This window comes from Phyllobates terribilis, unplaced genomic scaffold (assembly GCF_046119375.1).
Source record: "Phyllobates terribilis strain yellow unplaced genomic scaffold, ASM4611937v1 Scaffold_2__4_contigs__length_985480577, whole genome shotgun sequence".
Classification (NCBI taxonomy): domain Eukaryota; kingdom Metazoa; phylum Chordata; class Amphibia; order Anura; family Dendrobatidae; genus Phyllobates; species Phyllobates terribilis.
Window position 1 is genome coordinate 557,287,400 of NW_027362762.1, and position 21,495 is coordinate 557,308,894.

Genomic DNA, 21,495 nt, shown 5'->3' on the forward strand with positions numbered 1-21,495 from the left:
GATTTTTGAAAACTTCACTTTTTTGTGAAAATATCCACTAAATGAGGGAATAATATGTATGAGGGTACCCCAGGAGAGTTCCACATGTGTGTGGGTAGAATATATATCCCACGGGGGTAAAATTGAAAAAAGTTGAAAAAAATTTTTTTTTTGGACTTGGTCATTTTTCTGGCGTTTATCAGATTTTAAGATAGGGGAAATGTCAGTGAGCGTTCCGATTTCAGTTCCAGAGCGATTTGCCCAATGAGTCCTTGATATTTAGTCGTTTTCAGCCAATTTTCTGGATTTTTGAACATTTCACTTTTTTGTGAAAATATCCACTAAATGAGTGAATAATATGTGTGAGGGTACCCCAGGAGAGTTCCAAATGTGTGTGGGAAGAATATATATCCCACGGGGGTAAAATTGAAAAAAGTTGAAAGAAATTTTTTTTTGGACTTAGTCATTTTTCCGGCGTTTATCAGACTTTCAGATAGGGGAAATGTCAGTGAGCGTTCCGATTTCAGTTCCAGAGCGATTCGCCCAATGAGTCCTTGATATTTATTCGTTTTCAGCCAATTTTCTGGATTTTTGAAAATTTCACTTTATTGTCAAAATATCCACTAAATGAGGGAATAATATGTGTGAGGGTACCCCAGGAGAGGTCCAAATGTGTGTGGGTAGAATATATATCTGACGGGGGTAAAATTGAAAAAAGTTGAAAAAAAATTTTTTTTGGACTTAGTCATTTTTCCGGCGTTTATCAGACTTTCAGATAGGGGAAATGTCAGTGAGCGTTCCGATTTCAGTTCCAGAGTGATTCGCCCAATGAGTCTTTGATATTTAGTCGTCTTCAGCCAATTTTCTAAATTTTTGAAAATTTCACTTTTTTGTCAAAATATCCACTAAGTGAGGGAATAATATGTGTGAGGGTACCCCAGGAGAGTTCTAAATGTGTGTGGGAAGAATATATGTCCCACAAGGGTAAAATTGAAAAAAGTTGAAAAAAATTTTTTTTTGGACTTAGTTATTTTTCCGGCGTTTATCAGACTTTCATATAGGGGAAATGTCAGTGAGCGTTCCGATTTCAGTTCCAGAGTGATTCGCCCAATGAGTCCTTGATATTTAGTCGTTTTCAGCCAATTTTCTGGATTTTTGAAAACTTCACTTTTTTGTGAAAATATCCACTAAATGAGGGAATAATATGTATGAGGGTACCCCAGGAGAGTTCCAAATGTGTGTGGGTAGAATATATATCCCACGGGGGTAAAATTGAAAAAAGTTGAAAAAAATTTTTTTTTGTACTTGGTCATTTTTCTGGCGTTTATCAGACTTTAATATAGGGGAAATGTCAGTGAGCGTTCCGATTTCAGTTCCAGAGTGATTCGCCCAATGAGTCCTTGATATTTAGTCGTTTTCAGCCAATATTCTGGATTTTTGAAAACTTCACTTTTTTGTGAAAATATCCACTAAATGAGGGAATAATATGTATGAGGGTACCCCAGGAGAGTTCCAAATGTGTGTGGGTAGAATATATATCCCACGGGGGTAAAATTGAAAACATTTTTTTTTTTGGACTTAGTGATTTTTCCGGCGTTTATCAGACTTTAAGATAGGGGAAATGTCAGTGAGCGTTCCGATTTCAGTTCCAGAGCGATTCGCCCAATGAGTCTTTGATATTTAGTCGTTTTCAGCCAATTTTCTGGATTTTTGAAAATTTCACTTTTTTGTGAAAATATCCACTAAATGAGGGAATAATATGTGTGAGGGTACCCCAGGAGAGTTCCAAATGTGTGTGGGTAGAATATATATCCCATGGGGGTAAAATTGAAAAAAGTTTAAAAATTTTTTGGGGGGAATTTAGTCATTTTTCTGGCGTTTATCAGACTTTAAGATAGGGGAAATGTCAGTGAGCGTTCCGATTTCAGTTCCAGAGCAATTCGCCCAATGAGTCTTTGATATTAAGTCGTTTTCAGCCAATTTTCTGGATTTTTGAAAATTTCACTTTTTTGGCAAAATATCCACTAAATGAGGGAATAATATGTGTGAGGGTACCCCAGGAGAGTTCCACATGTGTGTGGGTAGAATATATATCCCACGGGGGTAAAATTGAAAAAAGTTGAAAAAAATTTTTTTTTTGGACTTGGTCATTTTTCTGGCGTTTATCAGATTTTAAGATAGGGGAAATGTCAGTGAGCATTCCGATTTCAGTTCCAGAGCGATTTGCCCAATGAGTCCTTGATATTTAGTCGTTTTCAGACAATTTTCTGGATTTTTGAACATTTCACTTTTTTGTGAAAATATCCACTAAATGAGTGAATAATATGTGTGAGGGTACCCCAGGAGAGTTCCAAATGTGTGTGGGAAGAATATATATCCCACGGGGGTAAAATTGAAAAAAGTTGAAAGAAATTTTTTTTTGGACTTAGTCATTTTTCCGGCGTTTATCAGACTTTCAGATAGGGGAAATGTCAGTGAGCGTTCCGATTTCAGTTCCAGAGCGATTCGCCCAATGAGTCCTTGATATTTAGTCGTTTTCAGCCAATTTTCTGGATTTTTGAAAATTTCACTTTTTTGTGAAAATATCCACTAAATGAGGGAATAATATGTGTGAGGGTACCCCAGGAGAGGTCCAAATGTGTGTGGGTAGAATATATATCTGCCAGGGGTAAAATTGAAAAAAGTTGAAAAAAAATTTTTTTTGGACTTAGTCATTTTTCCGGCGTTTATCAGACTTTCAGATAGGGGAAATGTCAGTGAGCATTCCGATTTCAGTTCCAGAGTGATTCGCCCAATGAGTCCTTGATATTTAGTCGTTTTCAGCCAATTTTCTGGATTTTTGAAAATTTCACTTTTTTGTGAAAATATCCACTAAATGAGGGAATAATATGTATGAGGGTACCCCAGGAGAGTTTCAAATGTGTGTGGGTAGAATATATATCCCACGGGGGTAAAATTGAAAAAAGTTGAAAAAAATTTTTTTTGGGATTTAGTCATTTTTCCGACGTTTATCAGACTTTCAGATAGGGGAAATGTCAGTGAGCATTCCGATTTCAGTTCCAGAGTGATTCGCCCAATGAGTCCTTGATATTTAGTCGTTTTCAGCCAATTTTCTGGATTTTTGAAAATTTCACTTTTTTGTGAAAATATCCACTAAATGAGGGAATAATATGTGTGAGGGTGCCGAAGAAGAGTTCCAAATGTGTGTGGGTAGAACATATATCCCACGGGGGTAAAATTGAAAAAAGTTGAAAAAATTTTTTTTTTGGACTTAGTCATTTTTCCGACGTTTATCAGACTTTCAGATAGGAGAAATGTCAGTGAGCGTTTCGATTTCAGTTCCAGAGCGATTCGCCCAATAAGTCCTTGATATTTAGTCGTTTTCAGCCAATTTTCTTGATTTTTGAAAATTACACTTTTTTGTGAAAATATCCACTAAATGAGGGAATAATATGTGTGAGGGTACCGAAGGAGAGTTCCAAATGTGTGTGGGTAGAATATATATCCCACGGGGGTAAAATTGAAAAAAGTTGAAAAAATTTTTTTTTGGACTTAGTCATTTTTCCGGCGTTTATCAGACTTTCAGATAGGGGAAATGTCAGTGAGCGTTCCGATTTCAGTTCCAGAGCGATTCGCCCGATGAGTCCTTGATAATTAGTCGTTTTCAGCCAATTTTCTGGATTTTTGAAAATTTCACTTTTTTGTGAAAATATCCACTAAATGAGGGAATAATATGTGTGAGGGTACCCCAGGAAAGTTCCAAATGTGTGTGGGTAGAATATATATCCCACGGGGGTAAAATTTAAAAAAGTTGAAAAAAATATTTTTTTGGACTTAGTCATTTTTCCGGCGTTTATCAGACTTTCAGATAGGGGAAATGTCAGTGAGCGTTCCGATTTTAGTTCCAGAGCGATTCGACCAATGAGTCCTTGTTATTTAGTTGTTTTCAGCCAATTTTCTGGATTTTTGAAAATTTCACTTTTTTGTGAAAATATCCACTAAATTAGGGAATAAAAAGTGTGAGGGTACCCCAGGAGAGTTCCAAATGTGTGTGGGTAGAATATATATCCCACGCGGGTAAAATTGAAAAAAGTTGAAAAGAATTTTTTTGGGACTTAGTCATTTTTCCGGCGTTTATCAGACTTTCAGATAGGGGAAATGTCAGTGAGCATTCTGATTTCAGTTTCAGAGTGATTCGCCCAATGAGTCCTTGATATTTAGTCGTTTTCAGCCAATTTTCTGGATTTTTGAAAATTTCACTTTTTTGTGAAAATATCCACTAAATGAGGGAATAATATGTGTGAGGGTATCGCAGGAGAGGTCCAAATGTGTGTGGGAAGAATATATATCCCACGGGGGTAAAATTGAAAAAATATGAAAAAAATTTTTTTTTGGACTTAGTCATTTTTCCGCCTTTTATCAGACTTTCAGATAGGGGAAATGTCAGTGAACGTTCCGATTTCAGTTCCAGAGCGATTCGCCCAATGAGTCCTTGTTATTTTGTCGTTTTCAGCCAATTTTCTGGATTTTTGAAAATTTCACTTTTTTGTGAAAATATCCACTAAATGAGGGAATAATATGTGTGAGGGTACCCCAGGAGAGTTCCAAATGTGTGTGGGTAAAATATATATCCCACGGGGGTAAAATTGAAAAAAGTTAAAAAAAAATTTTTTTTGCACTTAGTCATTTTTCTGGTGTTTATCAGACTTTCAGATAGGGGAAATGTCAGTGAGTGTTCCGATTTCAGTTCCAGAGCGATTCGCCCAATGAGTCCTTGATATTTAGTCGTTTTCAGCCAATTCTCTGGATTTTTGAAAATTTCACTTTTTTGTGAAAATATCCACTAAATTAGGGAATAATATGTGTGAGGGTACTCCAGGAGAGTTTTAAATGTGTGTGGGTAGAATATATATCCCAAGGGGGTAATATTGAAAAAAGTTGAAAAAATTTTTTTTTTGGACTTAGTCATTTTTCCGGCGTTTATCAGACTTTCAGATAGGGGAAATGTCAGTGAGCGTTCCGATTTCAGTTCCAGAGCGATTCGCCCAATGAGTCCTTGATATTTAGTCGTTTTCAGCCAATTCTCTGGATTTTTGAAAATTTCACTTTTTTGTGAAAATATCCACTAAATGAGGGAATAATATGTGTGAGGGTACCCCAGGAGAGTTTCAAATGTGTGTGGGTAGAATATATATCCCACGGGGGTAAAATTGAAAAAAGTTGAAAAAATTTTTTTTGGGGATTTAGTCATTTTTCCGCCGTTTATCAGACTTTCAGATAGGGGAAATGTCAGTGAGCATTCCGATTTCAGTTCCAGAGTGATTCGCCCAATGAGTCCTTGATATTTAGTCGTTTTCAGCCAATTTTCTGGATTTTTGAAAATTTCACTTTTTTGTGAAAATATCCACTAAATCAGGGAATAATATGTATGAGGGTACCACAGGAGAGTTCCAAATGTGTGTGGGTAGAATATATATCCCATGGGGGTAAAATTGAAAAAGTTGAAAAAAATTTTTTTTTGGATTTAGTCATTTTTCTGGCATTTATCAGACTTTAAGACAGGGGAAATGTCAGTGAGTGTTCTGATTTCAGTTCCAGAGTGCCCAATGAGTCCTTGATATTTAGTAGTTTTCAGCCAATTTTCTTAAATTTTTGAAAATTTCACTTTTTTGTGAAAATATCCACTAAATGAGGGAATAATATGTGTGAGGGTACCCCAGGAGAGTTCTAAATGTGTGTGGGTAGAATATATATCCCACGGGGGTAAAATTGAAAACATTTTTTTTTTTTGGACTTAGTCATTTTTCCGGCGTTTATCAGACTTTCAGATAGGGGAAATGTCAGTGAGCGTTCCAATTTCAGTTCCAGAGCAATTCGCCCAATGAGTCCTTGATATTTAGTCGTTTTCAGCCAATTTTACTGGATTTTTGAAAATTTCACTTTTTTTGTGAAAATATCCACTAAATGAGGGAATAATATGTATGAGGGTACCCCAGGAGAGTTCCAAATGTGTGTGGGTAGAATATATATCCCATGGGGGTAAAATTCAAAAAAGTTGAAAAAATTTTTTTTGGGGATTTAGTCATTTTTCTGGCGTTTATCAGACTTTAAGATAGGGGAAATGTCAGTGAGCGTTCCGATTTCAGTTCCAGAGCGATTCGCCCAATGAGTCTTTGATATTTAGTCGTTTTCAGCCAATTTTCTGGATTTTTGAAAATTTCACTTTTTTGTGAAAATATCCACTAAATGAGGGAATAATATGTATGAGGGTACCCCAGGAGAGTTCCAAATGTGTGTGTGTAGAATATATATCCCACGGGGGTAAAATTGAAAAAAGTTGAAAAAAATTTTTTTTTGGACTTAGTCATTTTTCCGACGTTTATCAGACTTTCAGATAGGGGAAATGTCAGTGAGCATTCCGATTTCAGTTCCAGAGCGATTCGCCCAATGAGTCTTTGATATTTAGTCGTTTTCAGCCAATATTCTGGATTTTTGAAAATTTCACTTTTTTGTGAAAATATCCACTAAATGAGGGAATAATATGTATGAGGGTACCCCAGGAGAGTTCCAAATGTGTGTGAGTAGAATATATATCCCATGGGGGTAAAATTGAAAAAAGTTTAAAAAAATTTTTTTTTGGAATTTAGTCATTTTTCTGGCGTTTATCAGACTTTAAGATAGGGGAAATGTCAGTGAGCATTCCGATTTCAGTTCCAGAGCGATTCGCCCAATGAGTCTTTGATATTTAGTCGTTTTCAGCCAATTTTCTGGATTTTTGAAAATTTCACTTTTTTGTGAAAATATCCACTAAATGAGGGAATAATATGTATGAGGGTACCCCAGTAGAGTTCCAAATGTGTGTTGGTAGAATATATATCCCACGGGGGTAAAATTGAAAAAATGTGAAAAAATTTTTTTTTTGGACTTAGTCATTTTTCCGCCTTTTATCAGACTTTCAGACAGGGGAAATGTCATTGAGCATTACGATTTCAGTTTCAGAGCGATTCGCCCAATGAGTCCTTGTTATTTTGTCGTTTTCAGCCAATTTTCTGGATTTTTGAAAATTTCACTTTTTTTGTGAAAATATCCACTAAATGAGGGAATAATATGTATGATGGTACCCCAGGAGAGTTCCAAATGTGTGTGGGTAGAATATATATCCCATGGGGGTAAAATTCAAAAAAGTTGAAAAAATTTTTTTTTTTGATTTAGTCATTTTTCTGGCGTTTATCAGACTTTAAGATAGGGGAAATGTCAGTGAGCGTTCCGATTTCAGTTCCAGAACGATTCGCCCAATGAGTCTTTGATATTTATTCGTTTTCAGCCAATTTTCTGGATTTTTGAAAATTTCACTTTTTTGTGAAAATATCCACTAAATGAGGGAATAATATGTATGAGGGTACCCCAGGAGAGTTCCAAATGTGTGTGGGTAAAATATATATCCCACGGGGGTAAAATTGAAAAAAGTTGAAAAGAATTTTTTTGGGACTTAGTCATTTTTCCGGCGTTTATCAGACTTTCAGATAGGGGAAATGTCAGTGAGCATTCTGATTTCAGTTTCAGAGTGATTCGCCCAATGAGTCCTTGATATTTAGTCGTTTTCAGCCAATTTTCTGGATTTTTGAAAATTTCACTTTTTTGTGAAAATATCCACTAAATGAGGGAATAATATGTGTGAGGGTACCCCAGGAGAGTTCCAAATGTGTGTGGGAGAAATATATATCCCACGGGGGTAAAATTGAAAAAAGTTAAAAAAAATTTTTTTTGCACTTAGTCATTTTTCTGGCGTTTATCAGACTTTCAGATAGGGGAAATGTCAGTGAGTGTTCCGATTTCAGTTCCAGAGCGATTCGCCCAATGAGTCCTTGATATTTAGTCGTTTTCAGCCAATTTTTTGGATTTTTCAAAATTTCACTTTTTTGTGAAAATATCCACTAAATGAGGGAATAATATGTGTGAGGGTACCGAAGGATAGTTCCAAATGTGTGTGGGTAGAATATATATCCCACGGGGGTAAAATTGAAAAAAGTTGAAAAAATTTTTTTTTTGGACTTAGTCATTTTTCCGACGTTTATCAGACTTTCAGATAGGAGAAATGTCAGTGAGCGTTTCGATTTCAGTTCCAGAGCGATTCGCCCAATAAGTCCTTGATATTTAGTTGTTTTCAGCCAATTTTCTGGATTTTTGAAAATTTCACTTTTTTGTGAAAATATCCACTAAATGAGGGAATAGTATGTGTGAGGGTACCGAAGGAGAGTCCCAAATGTGTGTGGGTAGAATATATATCCCACGGGGGTAAAATTGAAAAAAGTTGAAAAAAATTTTTTTTGGGACTTAGTCATTTTTCCGGCGTTTATCAGACTTTCAGATTGGGGAAATGTCAGTGAGCGTTCCGATTTCAGTTCCAGAGCGATTCGCCCAATGAGTCCTTGTTATTTAGTTGTTTTCAGCCAATTTTCTGGATTTTTGAAAATTTCACTTTTTTGTGACAATATCCACTTAATGAGGGAATAATATGTGTGAGGGTACCCCAGGAGAGTTCCAAATGTGTGTGGGAAGAATATATATCCCACGGGGGTAAAATTGAAAAAAGTTGAAAAAAATTTTTTTTTGGACTTAGTCATTTTTCTGGCGTTTATCAGACTTTCAGATAGGGGAAATGTCAGTGAGCATTCTGATTTCAGTTTCAGAGTGATTCGCCCAATGAGTCCTTGATATTTAGTCGTTTTCAGCCAAATTTCTGGATTTTTGAAAATTTCACTTTTTTGTGAAAATATCCACTAAATGAGGGAATAATATGTATGAGAGTACCCCAGGAGAGTTCCAAATGTGTGTGGGTAGAATATATATCCCACGGGGGTAAAATTGAAAAAAGTTAAAAAAATATTTTTTTTGGACTTAGTCATTTTTCTGGCGTTTATCAGACTTTAAGATAGGGGAAATGTCAGTGAACATTCCCATTTCAGTTCCAGAGCGATTCGCCCAATGAGTCTTTGATATTTAGTCGTTTTCAGCCAATTTTCTGGATTTTTGAAAATTTCACTTTTTTGTGAAAATATCCACTAAATGAGGGAATAATATGTGTGAGGGTACCGAAGGAGAGTTCCAAATTTGTGTGGGTAGAATATATATCCCATGGGGGTAAAATTGAAAAAAGTTTAAAAAAAATTTTTTTTGGACTTAGTCATTTTTCCGGCGTTTATCAGACTTTCAGATGGGGGAAATGTCAGTGAGCGTTCCGATTTCAGTTCCAGAGCGATTCGCCCGATGAGTCCTTGATAATTAGTCGTTTTCAGCCAATTTTCTGGATTTTTGAAAATTTCACTTTTTTGTGAAAATATCCACTAAATGAGGGAATAATATGTATGAGGGTACCCCAGGAGAGTTCCAAATGTGTGTGGGTAGAATATATATCCCACGGGGGTAAAATTGAAAAAATTTAAAAAAATTTTTTTTTGGACTTAGTCATTTTTCTGGCGTTTATCAGACTTTCAGATAGGGGAAATGTCAGTGAGCATTCTGATTTCAGTTTCAGAGTGATTCGCCCAATGAGTCCTTGATATTTAGTCGTTTTCAGCCAATTTTCTTGATTTTTGAAAATTTCACTTTTTTGTGAAAATATCCACTAAATGAGGGAATAATAAGTGTGAGGGTACCCCAGGAGAGTTCCAAATGTGTGTGGGAGAAATATATATCCCACGGGGGTAAAATTGAAAAAATGTGAAAAAATTTTTTTTTGGACTTAGTCATTTTTCCGGCGTTTATCAGACTTTCAGATTGGGGAAATGTCAGTGAGCATTGCGATTTCAGTTCCAGAGCGATTCGCCCAATAAGTCCATGATATTTAGTCGTTTTCAGCCAATTTTCTTGATTTTTGAAAATTTCACTTTTTTGTGAAAATATCCACTAAATGAGGGAATAATATGTGTGAGGGTACCCCAGGAGAGTTCCAAATGTGTGTGGGTAAAATATATAGACCACGGGGGTAAAATTGAAAAAAGTTAAAAAAAATTTTTTTTGCACTTAGTCATTTTTCTGGCGTTTATCAGACTTTCAGATAGGGGAAATGTCAGTGAGTGTTCCGATTTCAGTTCCAGAGCGATTCGCCCAATGAGTCCTTGATATTTAGTCGTTTTCAGCCAATTTTTTGGATTTTTCAAAATTTCACTTTTTTGTGAAAATATCCACTAAATGAGGGAATAATATGTGTGAGGGTACCGAAGGATAGTTCCAAATGTGTGTGGGAAGAATATATATCCCACGGGGGTAAAATTGAAAAAGTTGAAAAAAATTTTTTTTTGGACTTAGTCATTTTTCCGCCGTTTATCAGACTTTCAGATAGGGGAAATGTCAGTGAGTGTTCCGATTTCAGTTGCACAGCGATTCGCCCAATGAATCCTTGATATTTAGTCGTTTTCAGCCAATTTTCTGGATTTTTGAAAATTTCACTTTTTTGTGAAAATATCCACTAAATGAGGGAATAATATGTATGAGAGTACCCCAGGAGAGTAACAAATGTGTGTGGGTAGAATATATATCCCACGGGGGTAAAATTGAAAAAAGTTAAAAAAATATTTTTTTTGGACTTAGTCATTTTTCTGGCGTTTATCAGACTTTAAGATAGGGGAAATGTCAGTGAACATTCCCATTTCATTTCCAGAGCGATTCGCCCAATGAGTCTTTGATATTTAGTCGTTTTCAGCCAATTTTCTGGATTTTTGAAAATTTCACTTTTTTGTGAAAATATCCACTAAATGAGGGAATAATATGTGTGAGGGTACCGAAGGAGAGTTCCAAATTTGTGTGGGTAGAATATATATCCCACGGGGGTAAAATTGAAAAAAGTTGAAAAAATTTTTTTTTTGGACTTAGTCATTTTTCCGACGTTTATCAGACTTTCAGATAGGAGAAATGTCAGTGAGCGTTTTGATTTCAGTTCCAGAGCGATTCGCCCGATGAGTCCTTGATAATTAGTCGTTTTCAGCCAATTTTCTGGATTTTTGAAAATTTCACTTTTTTGTGAAAATATCCACTAAATGAGGGAATAATATGTATGAGGGTACCCCAGGAGAGTTCCAAATGTGTGTGGGTAGAATATATATCCCACGGGGGTAAAATTGAAAAAATTTTAAAAAATTTTTTTTTGGACTTAGTCATTTTTCTGGCGTTTATCAGACTTTAAGATAGGGGAAATGTCAGTGAGCATTCCCATTTCAGTTCCAGAGCGATTCGCCCAATGAGTCCTTGTTATTTAGTTGTTTTCAGCCAATTTTCTGGATTTTTGAAAATTTCACTTTTTTGTGACAATATCCACTAAATGAGGGAATAATATGTGTGAGGGTACCCCAGGAGAGTTCCAAATCTGTGTGGGAAGAATATATATCCCACGGGGGTAAAATTGAAAAAATGTGAAAAAAATTTTTTTTTGGACTTAGTCATTTTTCCGCCTTTTATCAGACTTTCAGATAGGGGAAATGTCAGTGAACGTTCAGATTTCAGTTCCAGAGCGATTCGCCCAATGAGTCCTTGTTATTTTGTCGTTTTCAGCCAATTTTCTGGATTTTTGAAAATTTCACTTTTTTGTGAAAATATCCACTAAATTAGGGAATAATAAGTGTGAGGGTACCCCAGGAGAGTTCCAAATGTGTGTGGGAAGAATATATATCCCACGGGGGTAAAATTGAAAAAGTTGAAAAAAATTTTTTTTTGACTTAGTCATTTTTCTGCCGTTTATCAGACTTTCAGATAGGAGAAATGTCAGTGAGCGTTTCGATTTCAGTTCCAGAGCGATTCGCCCAATAAGTCCTTGATATTTAGTCGTTTTCAGCCAATTTTCTGGATTTTTGAAAATTTCACTTTTTTTGAAAATATCCACTAAATGAGGGAATAATATGTGTGAGGGTACCCCAGGAGAGTTCCAAATGTGTGTGGGTAGAATATATATCCCACGGGGGTAAAATTGAAAAAATTTAAAAAAATTTTTTTTTTTTACTTAGTCATTTTTCTGGCGTTTATCATACTTTAAGATAGGGGAAATGTCAGTGAGCATTCCCATTTCAGTTCCAGAGCGATTCGCCCAATGAGTCCTTGTTATTTAGTTGTTTTCAGCCAATTTTCTGGATTTTTGAAAATTTCACTTTTTTGTGAAAATATCCACTAAATGAGGGAATAATATGTGTGAGGGTACCGAAGGAGAGTCCCAAATGTGTGTGGGTAGAATATATATCCCACGGGGGTAAAATTGAAAAAAGTTGAAAAAATTTTTTTTTGGGACTTAGTCATTTTTCCGGCGTTTATCAGACTTTCAGATAGGGGAAATGTCAGTGAGCATTCTGATTTCAGTTTCAGAGTGATTCGCCCAATGAGTCCTTGATATTTAGTCGTTTTCAGCCAATTTTCTGGATTTTTGAAAATTTCACTTTTTTGTGAAAATATCCACTAAATTAGGGAATAATAAGTGTGAGGGTACCCCAGGAGAGTTCCAAATGTGTGTGGGAAGAATATATATCCCACGGGGGTAAAATTGAAAAAGTTGAAAAAAATTTTTTTTTGGACTTAGTCATTTTTCCGCCTTTTATCAGACTTTCAGATAGGGGAAATGTCAGTGAATGTTCCGATTTCAGTTCCACAGCGATTCGCCCGATGAGTCCTTGATAATTAGTCGTTTTCAGCCAATTTTCTGGATTTTTGAAAATTTCACTTTTTTGTGAAAATATCCACTAAATGAGGGAATAACATGTGTGAGGGTACCGAAGGAGAGTCCCAAATGTGTGTGGGTAGAATATATATCCCACGGGGGTAAAATTGAAAAAAGTTGAAAAAAATTTTTTTTGGGACTTAGTCATTTTTCCGGCGTTTATCAGACTTTCAGATAGGGGAAATGTCAGTGAGCGTTCCGATTTCAGTTCCAAAGCGATTCGCCCAATGAGTCCTTGTTATTTAGTTGTTTTCAGCCAATTTTCTGGATTTTTGAAAATTTCACTTTTTTGTGACAATATCCACTAAATGAGGGAATAATATGTGTGAGGGTACCCCAGGAGAGTTCCAAATGTGTGTGGGTAGAATATATATCCCACGGGGGTAAAATTGAAAAAAGTTGAAAAAATTTTTTTTTGGGACTTAGTCATTTTTCCGGCGTTTATCAGACTTTCAGATAGGGGAAATGTCAGTGAGCATTCTGATTTCAGTTTCAGAGTGATTCGCCCAATGAGTCCTTGATATTTAGTCGTTTTCAGCCAATTTTCTGGATTTTTGAAAATTTCACTTTTTTGTGAAAATATCCACTAAATTAGGGAATAATAAGTGTGAGGGTACCCCAGGAGAGTTCCAAATGTGTGTGGGAAGAATATATATCCCACGGGGGTAAAATTGAAAAAGTTGAAAAAAATTTTTTTTTGGACTTAGTAATTTTTCCGCCTTTTATCAGACTTTCAGATAGGGGAAATGTCAGTGAATGTTCCGATTTCAGTTCCACAGCGATTCGCCCGATGAGTCCTTGATAATTAGTCGTTTTCAGCCAATTTTCTGGATTTTTGAAAATTTCACTTTTTTGTGAAAATATCCACTAAATGAGGGAATAATATGTGTGAGGGTACCGAAGGAGAGTCCCAAATGTGTGTGGGTAGAATATATATCCCACGGGGGTAAAATTGAAAAAAGTTGAAAAAAATTTTTTTTGGGACTTAGTCATTTTTCCGGCGTTTATCAGACTTTCAGATAGGGGAAATGTCAGTGAGCGTTCCGATTTCAGTTCCAGAGCGATTCGCCCAATGAGTCCTTGTTATTTAGTTGTTTTCAGCCAATTTTCTGGATTTTTGAAAATTTCACTTTTTTGTGACAATATCCACTAAATGAGGGAATAATATGTGTGAGGGTACCCCAGGAGAGTTCCAAATGTGTGTGGGAAGAATATATATCCCACGGGGGTAAAATTGAAAAAAGTTGAAAAAAATTTTTTTTTGGACTTAGTCATTTTTCTGAGGTTTATCAGACTTTAAGATAGAGGAAATGTCAGTGAGCATTCCCATTTCAGTTCCAGAGCGATTCGCCCAATGAGTCCTTGATATTTAGTCGTTTTCAGCCAATTTTCTGGATTTTTGAAAATTTCACTTTTTTGTGAAAATATCCACTAAATGAGGGAATAATATGTATGAGCGTACCCCAGGAGAGGTCCAAATGTTTGTGGGAAGAATATATATCCCACGGGGGTAAAATTGAAAAAATGTGAAAAAAATTTTTTTTTGGACTTAGTCATTTTTCCGCCTTTTATCAGACTTTCAGATAGGGGAAATGTCAGTGAACGTTCCGATTTCAGTTCCAGAGCGATTCGCCCAATGAGTCCTTGTTATTTTGTCGTTTTCAGCCAATTTTCTGGATTTTTGAAAATTTCACTTTTTTGTGAAAATATCCACTAAATTAGGGAATAATAAGTGTGAGGGTACCCCAGGAGAGTTCCAAATGTGTGTGGGAAGAATATATATCCCACGGGGGTAAAATTGAAAAAGTTGAAAAAAATTTTTTTTTGGACTTAGTCATTTTTCCGCCGTTTATCAGACTTTCAGATAGGGGAAATGTCAGTGAGTGTTCCGATTTCAGTTCCACAGCGATTCTCCCAATGAATCCTGGATATTTAGTCGTTTTCAGCCAATTTTCTTGATTTTTGAAAATTTCACTTTTTTTTGAAAATATCCACTAAATGAGGGAATAATATGTGTGAGGGTACCCCAGGAGAGTTCCAAATGTGTGTGGGTAACATATATATCCCATGGGGGTAAAATTGAAAAAAGTTGAAAAAAATTTTTTTTTGGACTTAGTCATTTTTCCGGCGTTTATCAGACTTTCAGATAGGAGAAATGTCAGTGAGCGTTTCGATTTCAGTTCCAGAGCAATTCGCCCAATAAGTCCTTGATATTTAGTCGTTTTCAGCCAATTTTCTGGATTTTTGAAAATTTCACTTTTTTGTGAAAATATCCACTAAATGAGGGAATAATATGTGTGAGGGTACCGAAGGAGAGTTCCAAATGTGTGTGGGTAGAATATATATCCCACGGGGGTAAAATTGAAAAAAGTTGAAAAAATTTTTTTTTTGGACTTAGTCATTTTTCCGGCGTTTATCAGACTTTAAGGCAGGGGAAATGTCACTGAGCATTCCCATTTCAGTTCCAGAGCGATTCGCCAAATGAGTCTTTGATATTTAGTCGTTTTCAGCCAATTTTCTGGATTTTTGAAAATTTCACTTTTTTGTGAAAATATCCACTAAATGAGGGAATAATATGTGTGAGGGTACCGAAGGAGAGTTCCAAATTTGTGTGGGTAGAATATATATCCCACGGGGGTAAAATTGAAAAAAGTTTAAAAAAAATTTTTTTTGGACTTAGTCATTTTTCCGACGTTTATCAGACTTTCAGATAGGGGAAATGTCAGTGAGCGTTCTGATTTCAGTTCCAGAGCGATTCGCCCAAAGAGTCCTTGATGTTTAGTCGTTTTCAGCCAATTTTCTGGATTCTTGAAAATTTCACTTTTTTGTGAAAATATCCACTAAATGAGGGAATAATATGTATGAGGGTACCCCAGGAGAGTTCCAAATGTGTGTGGGTAGAATATATATCCCACGGGGGTAAAATTGAAAAAAGTTGAAAAAATTTTTTTTTGGACTTAGTCATTTTTCTGGCATTTATCAGACTTTCAGATAGGGGAAATGTCAGTGAGCGTTCCGATTTCAGTTCCAGAGCGATTCGCCCAATGAGTCCTTGTTATTTAGTTGTTTTCAGCCAATTTTCTGGATTTTTGAAAATTTCACTTTTTTGTGAAAATATCCACTAAATTAGGGAATAATAAGTGTGAGGGTACCCCAGGAGAGTTCCAAATGTGTGTGGGAAGAATATATATCCCACGGGGTAAAATTGAAAAAGTTGAAAAAAATTTTTTTTGGGACTTAGTCATTTTTCCGCCGTTTATCAGACTTTCAGATAGGGGAAATGTCAGTGAGTGTTCCGATTTCAGTTCCACAGCGATTCTCCCAATGAATCCTTGATATTTAGTCGTTTTCAGCCAATTTTCTTGATTTTTGAAAATTTCACTTTTTTGTGAAAATATCCACTAAATGAGGGAATAATATGTGTGAGGGTACCCCAGGAGAGTTCCAAATGTGTGTGGGTAACATATATATCCCATGGGGGTAAAATTGAAAAAAGTTGAAAAAAATTTTTTTTTGGACTTAGTCATTTTTCCGGCGTTTATCAGACTTTCAGATAGGGGAAATGTCAGTGAGCGTTGCGATTTCAGTTCCAGAGCGATTCGCCCAATAAGTCCTTGATATTTAGTCGTTTTCAGAGAATTTTTCTTGATTTTTGAAAATTTCACTTTTTTGTGAAAATATCCACTAAATGAGGGAATAATATGTGTGAGGGTACCCCACTAGAGTTCCAAATGTGTGTGGGTAGAATATATATCCCACGGGGGTAAAATTGAAAAAAGTTGAAAAAATTTTTTTTTGGACTTAGTCATTTTTCCGACGTTTATCAGACTTTCAGATAGGAGAAATGTCAGTGAGCGTTTCGATTTCAGTTCCAGAGCGATTCGCCCAATAAGTCCTTGATATTTAGTCGTTTTCAGCCAATTTTCTGGATTTTTGAAAATTTCACTTTTTTGTGAAAATATCCACTAAATGAGGGAATAATATGTGTGAGGGTACCGAAGGAGAGTTCCAAATTTGTGTGGGTAGAATATATATCCCACGGGGGTAAAATTGAAAAAAGTTTAAAAAAAATTTTTTTTGGACTCAGTCATTTTTCCGACGTTTATCAGACTTTCAGATACGGGAAATGTAAGTGAGCGTTCCGATTTCAGTTCCAGAGCGATTCGCCCAATGAGTCCTTGTTATTTAGTTGTTTTCAGCCAATTTTCTGGATTTTTGAAAATTTCACTTTTTTGTGACAATATTAACTAAATGAGGGAATAATATGTGTGAGGGTACCCCAGGAGAGTTCCAAATGTGTGTGGGAAGAATATATATCCCACGGGGGTAAAATTGAAAAAAGTTGAAAAAAATTTTTTTTTGGACTTAGTCATTTTTCTGGGGTTTATCAGACTTTAAGATAGGGGAAATGTCAGTGAGCATTCCCATTTCAGTTCCAGAGCGATTCGCCCAATGAGTCCTTGATATTTAGTCGTTTTCAGCCAATTTTCTGGATTTTTGAAAATTTCACTTTTTTGTGAAAATATCCACTAAATGAGGGAATAATATGTATGAGGGTACCCCAGGAGAGTCCCAAATGTGTGTGGGTAGAATATATATCCCACGGGGGTAAAATTGAAAAAAGTTGAAAAGAATTTTTTTGGGACTTAGTCATTTTTCCGGCGTTTATCAGACTTTCAGATAGGGGAAATGTCAGTGAGCATTCTGATTTCAGTTTCAGAGTGATTCGCCCAATGAGTCCTTGTTATTTTGTCGTTTTCAGCCAATTTTCTGGATTTTTGAAAATTTCACTTTTTTGTGAAAATATCCACTAAATGAGGGAATAATAAGTGTGAGGGTACCCCAGGAGAGTTCCAAATGTGTGTGGGTAACATATATATCCCACGGCGGTAAAATTGAAAAAGTTGAAAAAAATTTTTTTTTGGACTTAGTCATTTTTCCGGCGTTTATCAGACTTTCAGATAGGGGAAATGTCAGTGAGCGTTGCGATTTCAGTTCCAGACCGATTCGCCCAATAAGTCCTTGATAATTAGTCGTTTTCAGAGAATTTTTCTTGATTTTTGAAAATTTCACTTTTTTGTGAAAATATCCACTAAATGAGGGAATAATATGTGTGAGGGTACCCCAGGAGAGTTCCAAATGTGTGTGGGTAGAATATATAACCCACGGGGGTAAAATTAAAAAAAGTTGAAAAAAATTTTTTTTTGGACTTAGTCATTTTTCCGGCGTTTATCAGACTTTAAGGCAGGGGAAATGTCAGTGAGCATTCCCATTTCAGTTCCAGAGCGATTCGCCAAATGAGTCTTTGATATTTAGTCGTTTTCAGCCAATTTTCTGGATTTTTGAAAATTTCACTTTTTTGTGAAAATATCCACTAAATGAGGGAATAATATGTGTGAGGGTACCGAAGGAGAGTTCCAAATTTGTGTGGGTAGAATATATATCCCATGGGGGTAAAATTGAAAAAAGTTTAAAAAAAATTTTTTTTGACTTAGTCATTTTTCCGACGTTTATCAGACTTTCAGATAGGGGAAATGTCAGTGAGCGTTCCGATTTCAGTTCCAGAGCGATTCGCCCAATGAGTCCTTGATAATTAGTCGTTTTCAGCCAATTTTCTGGATTTTTGAAAATTTCACTTCTTTGTGAAAATATCCACTAAATGAGGGAATAATATGTGTGAGGGTACCCCAGGAGAGTTCCAAATGTGTGTGGGTAGAATATATATCCCACGGGGGTAAAATTGAAAAAAGTTTAAAAAAATTTTTTTTTGGACTTAGTCATTTTTCCGGCGTTTATCAGACTTTCAGATAGGGCAAATATCAGTGAGCATTCCGATTTCAGTTCCAGAGCGATTCGCCCAATGAGTCCTTGATGTTTAGTCGTTTTCAGCCAATTTTCTGGATTCTTGAAAATTTCACTTTTTTGTGAAAATATCCACTAAATGAGGGAATAATATGTATGAGGGTACCCCAGGAGAGTTCCAAATGTGTGTGGGTAGAATATATATCCCACGGGGGTAAAATTGAAAAAAGTTGAAAAAATTTTTTTTTGGACTTAGTCATTTTTCTGGCGTTTATCAGACTTTAAGATAGGGGAAATGTCAGTGAGCATTCCCATTTCAGTTCCAGAGCGATTCGCCCAATGAGTCTTTGATATTTAGTCGTTTTCAGCCAATTTTCTGGATTTTTGAAAATTTCACTTTTTTGTGAAAATATCCACTAAATGAGGGAATAATATGTGTGAGGGTACCCCAGGAGAGTTCCAAATGTGTGTGGGTAGAATATATATCCCACGGGGGTAAAATTAAAAAAAGTTGAAAAAAATTTTTTTTTGGACTTAGTCATTTTTCCGGCGTTTATCAGACTTTCAGATAGGGGAAATGTCAGTGAGCGTTCCGATTTTAGTTCCAAAGCGTTTCGCCCAATGAGTCCTTGTTATTTAGTTGTTTTCAGCCAATTTTCTGGATTTTTGAAAATTTCACTTTTTTGTGAAAATATCCACTAAATGAGGGAATAATATGTCTGAGGGTACCCCAGGAGAGTTCCAAATGTGTGTGGGTAGAATATATATCCCACGGGGGTAAAATTGAAAAAAGTTGAAAAAAAATTTTTTTTGGACTTAGTCATTTTTCCGGCGTTTATCAGACTTTCAGATAGGGGAAATGTCAGTGAGCGTTCCGATTTTAGTTCCAGAGCGATTCGCCCAATGAGTCCTTGTTATTTAGTTGTTTTCAGTCAATTTTCTGGATTTTTGAAAATTTCACTTTTTTGTGAAAATATCCACTAAATGAGGGAATAATATGTGTGAGGGTACCCCAGGAGAGTTCCAAATGTGTGTGGGTAGAATATATATCCCACGGGGGTAAAATTGAAAAAAGTTGAAAAAAAATTTTTTTTGGACTTAGTCATTTTTCCGGCGTTTATCAGACTTTCAGATAGGGGAAATGTCAGTGAGCATTCCGATTTCAGTTCCAGAGCGATTCGCCCAATGAGTCCTTGATATTTAGTCGTTTTCAGCCAATTTTCTGGATTTTTGAAAATTTCACTATTTTGTGAAAATATCCACTAAATGAGGGAATAATATGTGTGAGGGTTCCGAAGGAGAGTTCCAAATTTGTGTGGGTAGAATATATATCCCACAGGGGTAAAATTGAAAAAAGTTTAAAAAAATTTTTTTTGGGACTTAGTCATTTTTCCGGCGTTTATCAGACTTTCAGATAGGGGAAATGTCAGTGAGCGTTCCGATTTCAGTTCCAGAGCGATTCGCCCAATGAGTCCTTGTTATTTAGTTGTTTTCAGCCAATTTTCTGGATTTTTGAAAATTTCACTTTTTTGTGAAAATATCCACTAAATGAGGGAATAATATGTGTGAGGGTACCCCAGGAGAGTTCCAAATGTGTGTGGGTAGAATATATATCCCACGGGGGTAAAATTGAAAAAAGTTGAAAAAAAAATTTTTTTGGACTTAGTAATTTTTCCGGCGTTTATCAGACTTTCAGATAGGGGAAATGTCAGTGAGCGTTCCGATTTTAGTTCCAGAGCGATTCGCCCAATGAGTCCTTGTTATTTAGTTGTTTTCAGCCAATTTTCTGGATTTTTGAAAATTTCACTTTTTTGTTAAAATATCCACTAAATGAGGGAATAATATGTGTGAGGGTACCCCAGGAGAGTTCTAAATGTGTGTGGGAAGAATATATATCCCACGGGGGTAAAATTGAAAAAAGTTGAAAAGAATTTTTTTGGGACTTAGTCATTTTTCCGGCGTTTATCAGACTTTCAGATAGGGGAAATGTCAGTGAGCATTCTGATTTCAGTTTCAGAGTGATTCGACCAATGAGTCCTTGATATTTAGTCGTTTTCAGCCAATTTTCTGGATTTTTGAAAATTTCACTTTTTTGTGAAAATATCCACTAAATGAGGGAATAATATGTGTGAGGGTATCGCAGGAGAGGTCCAAATGTGTGTGGGAAGAATATATATCCCACGGGGGTAAAATTGAAAAAATGTGAAAAATTTTTTTTTTTGGACTTAGTCATTTTTCCGCCTTTTATCAGACTTTCAGATAGGGGAAATGTCAGTGAGCATTCTGATTTCAGTTCCAGAGCGATTCGCCCAATGTGTCTTTGATATTTAGTCGTTTTCAGCCAATTTTCTGGATTTTTGAAAATTTCACTTTTTTGTGAAAATATCCGCTAAATGAGGGAATAATATGTGTGAGGGTACCGAAGGAGAGTTCCAAATGTGTGTGGGTAAAATATATATCCCACGGCGGTAAAATTGAAAAAGTTGAAAAAAAATTTTTTTTGGACTTAGTCATTTTTCCGGCGTTTATCAGACTTTCAGATAGGGGAAATGTCAGTGAGCGTTGCGATTTCAGTTCCAGAGCGATTCGCCCAATAAGTCCTTGATATTTAGTCATTTTCAGAGAAATTTTCTTGATTTTTGAAAATTTCACTTTTTTGTGAAAATATCCACTAAATGAGGGAATAATATGTGTGAGGGTACCCCAGGAGAGTTCCAAATGTGTGTGGGTAAAATATATATCCCACGGGGGTAAAATTGAAAAAAGTTAAAAAAAATTTTTTTTTGCACTTAGTCATTTTTCTGGCGTTTATCAGACTTTCAGATAGGGGAAATGTCAGTGAGTGTTCCGATTTCAGTTCCAGAGCGATTCGCCCAATGAGTCCTTGATATTTAGTCGTTTTCAGCCAATTTTTTGGATTTTTCAAAATTTCACTTTTTTGTGAAAATATCCACTAAATGAGGGAATAATATGTGTGAGGGTACCCCACTAGAGTTCCAAATGTGTGTGGGTAGAAT